This window comes from Brachycentrus maculatus, unplaced genomic scaffold (assembly GCF_059751285.1).
Source record: "Brachycentrus maculatus isolate JH-2025_06_01 unplaced genomic scaffold, ASM5975128v1 h1tg000694l, whole genome shotgun sequence".
NCBI classification, from domain to species: domain Eukaryota; kingdom Metazoa; phylum Arthropoda; class Insecta; order Trichoptera; family Brachycentridae; genus Brachycentrus; species Brachycentrus maculatus.
This window is the reverse complement of record NW_028281426.1, coordinates 85,410-93,565: the sequence shown is the minus strand read 5'-3', so window position 1 is coordinate 93,565 and position 8,156 is coordinate 85,410. Positions and strand designations below refer to the sequence as shown.

At 30.1% G+C, this 8,156-nt stretch overlaps 1 non-coding gene across 1 annotated transcript; it reads right to left on the bottom strand.

Annotated features, from left to right (window-relative positions):
• Positions 1-7,581: 7,581 nt before the first annotated feature.
• TRNAH-GUG (transfer RNA histidin (anticodon GUG)) lies at positions 7,582-7,653 on the bottom strand. The gene has a single exon. It is a non-coding gene; the product is annotated as a tRNA-His (tRNA).
• Between the last annotated feature and the right edge of the window lie 503 nt (positions 7,654-8,156).

Below are 8,156 nucleotides of genomic sequence, written 5' to 3'. Positions count from 1 at the left end.
TGTTCAACTATGCATACAATTCATTACATGGTGGATATTATGGTTGTCAATCATTTTTGTCAATTATCAAACTATGAATTTCACAAAGGTACGAATCGAGATGTTTTCAATTACTACCTTTTTCGCACGTCCCTGGTTTTTGGAGAAGTACATATCGACGAAAAAGAGTGAAAGAGTGGGTTGGCGATAGTCAGAGGCGGCTTGTGTCTCGTATTACTTATTAATAACGCGGCGTTATGATCCGCCATGCAGTACATACGTTACTCCTATGGAGAGGGGGTGGGTGAGATCGGGTAAGAGGGATGAAAAATTCTGAGAGATTGTTTGCGGGGGTTATCAGCCCGCCGATATAGTTACACAAAACATAATATTCTAACACTGGTATATTATATATATATATATATATATATATATATATATATATATATATATATATATATATATATATATATATATATTTATATGTATATATATATATATATATATATATATATATATATATATATATATATATATATATATATATATATATATATATATATATATATATATATATATATATATATTAAAAACCTATAATTTGTATGTACATGGGTAAGAAAATATTGAAAATAAATAAGTTATAGAAACAAAATTATAAGGATTCTTAAACATGCTTTGACGTAACATTAGATGACCCTTTAATTATATAAATAAGATTCAACACTGTTTTTTCCAAGAATTCATTATCCCTTGTCTATTTATTTATCTTATCATTATCTCATTATCATTATCTTGTATAATTTGAGTTATATATCAATGCTGCATCTAAAAAAATATCTTGATAGACATGTATCCTTAATTATAAATCAATTTATATTAATATATATATATATATATATATATATATATATATATATATATATATATATATATATATATATATATATATATATATATATATATATATATATATATATATATATATATATATATATATATATATATATATATATATATATATATATATATATATATATATATATATATATATATATATATATATATATATATATATATATATATATATATATATATACATAGGACACTGCATCGTACAGACGCAGTGTTATCTCGATCGATCGTTGATCGTTACTTACATGGAGGCATGAAGGTGATCACTCCTGAGCTAAAAAAAAACAATTTAAAAAAATAAAATAAATTTTAATATGTTGTGCAACTACTAATAGCAAAATCGAAAAGAAAACAGACTTTATGTATTGATTCGGCAGTCATTTCGTTGCAAAATATGTAAATTTGTTAATTAATTTTTATTTTGTAAACACCACTTTTCCTGAAAATTTATTGAGACATGTGTTTCGATATATTCAGCATCCGTCTCATTTTATATGACAAAAACTTCATAAATATTAAAAATGAATAAATAACACAAAAAATGCGCGGCTATGTAAACGCGCCCTTCATTTTTGTATACGAAATTTGCATACACACATAAATATCACAGAGCCAGTAGAATAAAAGGGCTTTGTAGACGTATCAATAAGAACGGAGTGTAACACCGCAACCACTAAGCCATCGCCCCAATCACGGGTTCGTTCCCTTCGATCCTGGCTTTTCATTGTTGAACATCCCTTTGACGGAAAAGAAAAACTTTTTGTATTTGTTTTATTAGATTTTCTTTTGATGATATTTAAACCCTTGACTTATGCGCGTCCTTTTTAACGGATTGAATCAACTGTTGGTATACGGATTATCAATATGATTTTGATTAATAAATTAAAAATGATGGAAGTCAATATTGACGGTGATGGTGTCCTCCTCCGTTGTAAAGCGATTACAGCGTTTGGCTAGGATGCTGGAGGTTCCAGGTTCGATTCCTAAAAGGATTAAAAATTAGTGTAAATTCACATGACTTTAAGTATCACCAAATACTTGTTCACACATATGGGTTTCTCCATTTATGAATTATTTTTACATTTTTAAGACCTTAACAAAAACGAAGAAGAATGTGGAAGTCTGGGTATTTATAGGGCTTACGACCTGTCACAAGACAGGTCATTAGCCCTTTAAATATTGATAGGTCGTAAGACCCAATAATACCCAGACTTCTATGTTTTTCTTCATCTTTGTTGAGATATTAAAAAATGCACATTTATATTTAGAACATGTGAGTTTTCGGCAGACAATATAAGGCGAAAAATTCAGTGTTGGTCAATCATTGGTAAAATGGTGAATGTGACACGTGTAGAAAGTAATCACTTAAACAAGCCTATGACTGTTCATAAGTCCAGTAAATACCTAGAGTTCCATATTTTTATTCATGTTTTTTGAGATGCAAAAAATGTAAAAATACTTAAACATTTCGCTCACTCCTTTCAAGAACGTCATAAATCAAAAATCGACAATTTTAAGTTGTGCATGTTTTCGGAATGCCCAGAAAATGTACTAAATCCCAGCAAACGAGGCATATTTTTAACTTAATATTTACCAGCTACAGGGCAGAAAGTGTTATTTTTGCATTTTGAAGAAAAGGTATTGTTTTATTATTTTTTTAAATATACTAAATATTTTTCAATTGGAGAAAAAATCTTCAGGTTTTACCTAAAAAGATCTGTTGCACAGTAAAAAGTTCAATAAGTGGCTTGATATTTATTTTTAATACATTGTATTATATTTTTAAACTTTAAAAACGTTCTCCTGCAAAATCAAGTTTTTTGATTTATGACGTTCTTGAAAGGAGTGAGCGATTTGTGAACAAGTATTTCAATACACTTAAAAGGTTTATAATAAAGTCAATAAAAAAAGCTTTTTTGATTTTTTTAAAAATAAGAACTTAACAACTTTGCTTTGTTTCTGGCTTCTTAATTCTTGTATCAAACAAAGAACCTTAATTTTAAAAGTAATAAATTACCATAAAATTGAACGTCCAAATAAATATGTAAAAATAACAGCGTGTCCAAGTCCCCTGAGTTATAATTCCTCTTCCTGCACCAATTCAGATTTGAAACTCCTGAAATTCGGTTCAACATATTTTCTCATCTTTAGAACTTGTCATTAATAAACTTGATGGCGTGAATCTTCAGATTTCAACAGAGCTTTACATAATGATAATAAAAACTATTTAAACATGTATTCCATTTACAAATAAGTGCACCTTCAAGCTATGTAAACACATATGACATTTATATTTTAAATAAATTGATAGTGGGTACATCCGGAATACTACTGGATTCGAAGATTACTACTGATCTATCCACCTTGGAGATTAAAAGGTAGAAGAAACACAATTTTCTCTGTAATCTAATTTATGTACATTATTTATGTCTTATTTTAAAATATGTCATTCGGAAAAAATATTAATGAAAATACTGCAATGCTAATTTACCAACCATCAAAGCACTTCCCCGTAGGGGTAGACTGAGAGAATAGAATGACCCAACAATTCGTCATTGCAAACATTATTCGCCTCTAAACATTCATAACTGCAAACCAATCCACAAGATTAGGACCACAGAATTTTTTTATGAATTTAAAAATGAATTTTTACTTTTATTTATATGTTTATTCCTCCGTAGTGTAATGGTCAGCACGCACGGAGGGTCAAATAAATATAAGTGATTATTTCACTCTAATAATTATTCAATATTATCCTGGACTGGTACCCGATGCGGAGGGCTAATAACCTTTCCTTCATGTGTTAACGATCAAAATAATACTGTGTTTATATGATGCAGTGCTCTATGCACCGTTGGGTTTATAAAGGTTATTAAATAGTAATAATATGTATATTTAACAAATTAGTAAAAAACGCTCTGTACACTTACCAGGAAAGGAAAAACGGTCCCCGGAGTACTAATTAATTCAAAATACGAGAGCGTCAAAGAACGAATTTATAATTTTTCCAACACATAAAACAGGGTTACATACGCATGTTAAAATTCTCTTATCCATTTTGCCGTCGTTCAAATATTTACCTATAAACGGGGCAGTGTTAAATACGCGATTACGTATTCAATCGCGTGACCAATACACCCGCCTCTCCCCTCGGGACCCGCACAATTTTTATCTGACACCCCCGTGGCCATTTGACCCCCAGTTCCCCAAAAAATAAATAGATATTCGGCACTGATAAAATTTAATCACCCAGTTTTTGTTCGTTAGGAGCATCGACCGGCTTATTGTTTTAAATTACAAAAAAATACCTTACATTTCGACACAACATTTCGAGTAGGTTTCGATTTGCCCCGAAGGGTATAGGAAAAGGAACAATCCTGATTGTAAGTGTGAAGCTGAACAGACCGTTAGACACATGGTGCGAGACTGCCGGACTAAAAGTGGATCCAATAGTTCGAGAACCGAGTACTTGAACTTTGATGTGTTACTTGAGCCCAGTACAAAAAATAAATAAATCTGTATTTAGTCTGCAATAATGAACGTATCGTGACAATAAGTGTCACCTGTCAGGGAAACAATGGATCATGTCGATACGTTCATTATTGTAGACCAAATACAGATCTAAATAAAAAAAAATACTGGGCTCAAGTAACACATCAAAGTTCAAGTAGCCCCGTTCTACGGTACATTGGCAAGCTTATTGCTAAAGAGCAACATCTTCCAACCAACCAAAAACCGACTAATGATATTAGAATGCGGTTGGGATGACTTTCATTGTATATGTTTATATATCGCTCACTCCTTTCAAGAACGTCATAAATCAAAAATCGTCAGCTTTCAGTTGTGCGTGTTTTCGGAATGCCCAGAAAATGTACTATATTCCAGCAAATGCGGCATATTTTTAATTTAATATTTACCCGCTAAAGGGCAGAAAGAGTTGTTTTTGCATACCGCTCACAAGCATAAACAATGAGTGTAAGTCCCTCTCCAAGTACAAGAGCTCAATTTCTTTATAGAAGAGAACAGTCAAACTAATTTTAAGATTGTAAAGAGTAGAAATGTCTAGCAAATGAATTAAATTGTTTCTAAAATAAAAAATAAACTAAATTGATTAAAAAAAATTAAATAATTTAATGGTGTCCTTGAAATAAAGTGAACAAAAACACTACACCATCGGTAAGAAAAGCATGGTGTTCACGAAAAATAACGTGCAATAATTCGATCAGCGTCGTTCTTACCATTAAATATTTTACGACCCCATGTTCGTGTTCCCTAATAAAGGAAGAAAACCATACTAAACAACGATACGCCATTATTCAGAATTTATCAAACATTTTAATACGAAATCTTAATTGGTACAACAGTGGCGTTAAGTGTATATAACAAACATAATTTATTTCGCCTTCTTCGTTTTTTTAACCTATTTTCATAGTGTTTGAGACAGGTAGAATTTTAAAATTATAACTTTATATCCAAGACGATATAAACATGATAATTTTTACTCGGCAAATATGATGATATATTATAAAAAACACATACAAACCCACATATTCATGATATATAAACTACGATAGTAAGTAAGAGGTGTAATATGTATATATATATATATATATATATATATATATATATATATATATATATATATATATATATATATATATATATATTATATATATATATATATATATATATATATATATATATATATATATATATATATATAAAATGCAACACCAAGCAATTTCAGCAAAACTTCAAATATTTGGCAATCAAACATTTCAATAAACTCCCTAAAGAAATAAAAAAAATAGATGATATAAAAATCCTCAAGAAAAAAATTAAAGCTCTATACATTTAAATCTTTAAAAAAATATATTAAAAAAACTATTATATCTTTTATTATGTAACATTAAACCACGAGTGTAAGTCCCTTTCCAAGCACAAGAGCACAGACTCTTTTATGGAGAGGCACAGCGAATCGAAATATAAAAGTTCTACATATGTATAAATGATTCAAATGTTATTATGTTATAAATAAAAATGTAAATATATTAAATGAATAAAAATGAATATATATATATATATATATATATATATATATATATATATATATATATATATATATATATATATATATATATATATATATATATATATATATATATATATATATATAAATATATATAATTTACCCGATACATATACGATGATATTAGTAGTCCACTTGCAAACCACGTGATGTTAAAAAAAAATTGAGCCAATGGCGGCAATCGTTAGAAGATTTAAAATATTAACGTCTATGTATAACAAAATCTGCCAAAACTCATTAAGTTAGGAAAAACATTAATTATAAGATGAAGAAGAATATGGAAGTCTGGGCATTTACGGGGCTGAAATAATGGCCAGAATTCCATATTCTTCATCATCTTTGATGAGATGTCAATTTTTTTTTTTTAAAATAACCTATGATTGGAGATAATCCAGATTTGAAAACATGTATTTGGACACACTCAAAATGTTGTATATGAATTATAAAAATCAATTTTCCATTTATCAGGGATCGGGTTTTTGAGATAAGAATACTAAATTATGTTTAATTTGTATTTTTATCAACTGATAAATACTATGTATCTGTAGTATTCGAAACTAGTCGTGTTTACATTAAAAAAACTCAAATGAATGAAAAATAATACAAGTGTTTTTATTTCTTATTTCTGTAGGCTTATTTTTAAGAGGGATTAGCCTCCTGCGATGTCGATTTCCAGCTATCGACCCATCTCTTTGGTGGTCTGCCCGGGAGTCGTCTACCATGGGGTTGGCCGTACAGTGCGATTTGGGGGAGTCTGGATGGTTTCATTCTCCTCACATGCGCATACCACTGTCTTCCATTCTCCTCACATGCGCATACCATTGTCTTCCATTCTCCTCACATGCGCATACCACTGTCTTCCATTCTCCTCACATGCGCATACCATTGTCTTCCATTCTCCTCACATGCGTATACCACTGTCTTCCATTCTCTTCACATGCGCATACCATTGTCTTCCATTCTCCTCACATGCGCATACCATTGTCTTCCATTCTCCTCACATGCGTATACCACTGTCTTCCATTCTCTTCACATGCGCATACCATTGTCTTCCATTCTCCTCACATACGTATACCATTGTCTTCCATTCTCCTCACATGCGCATACCATTGTCTTCCATACTCCTCACATGCGCATACCATTGTCTTTGTTTTATTTTTAATTACGATAAATAAGTCATGAATAGAATTGTAAAAGTTAATTATTTATTAATTTATAAGAATATTTTTTTTAAGTTTCACTAAATTGGAATACACAAACTTGGGTTTCAAAACAAAGGTACATTTCAATGCAATCCGCATTTGCGGTCTTTATTCGTTTATGATGCGAAATTCATAGAAACACGTGTCACAATAGATGTGTAAAAAATAGTGGTGGTTACCAAGTAAAATTTAATTAAAAACGGAAACACATTATCACAAAGTGACTGACGAATCAATTAATGAAATTTACCATGAAGGTGGTAAAAACAATCCAAATTTTATTATAAACTGACGCTTTCATAGTATTTCGGATAAAAACAAAGTCTTTAAATAAAGTGAAATTGGCCTCTTTAAGTGAAAAAAAAAATGTCACCACCATGACAGTGTTTCTAACACTGCCGTGACCAGGAGTCGAACCTGGGTTACTACGGCCACAACGTAGGGTCCTAACCACTAGACGATCACGGCTATCGGCGACTGTGTTGGAACCGACAAAATAACGGTATTAAAAACCGAGCGTAAATTGAGGCGACCTACTGTAATGCCGAATCTCCAAAAATAAGAAATCGACACTTTAAGGCTTTGTTATGAATGTATTAAGAATTTAATGGTTTTAAAAGATGAATTATTTGTTCGGAAAAAAGAGTTATGGCTTTTTTATATGTTATGTGTTATTGTTTATGTTATTTTTTATATGTTATACGTATTCGCATACCTATGCGAGATAGGTAATTAGATTTTTTTTTGCGATAACCAATTTGATGAGAAATTATATCAACTGTGATATTCAAAATATCATAATACAACACTATAATTACCTGAAAATGACAGTGTAAACGGCAATGAAAATCTTAGATATTAAATCAACATTTATATGAAATATATTTGATTAATTGATTAGGCTGTCAGTTTGTGGTAATATGTAATATCTCTCCATTTTGTATTTTAGTTTTACTTGTTAAATACCACGT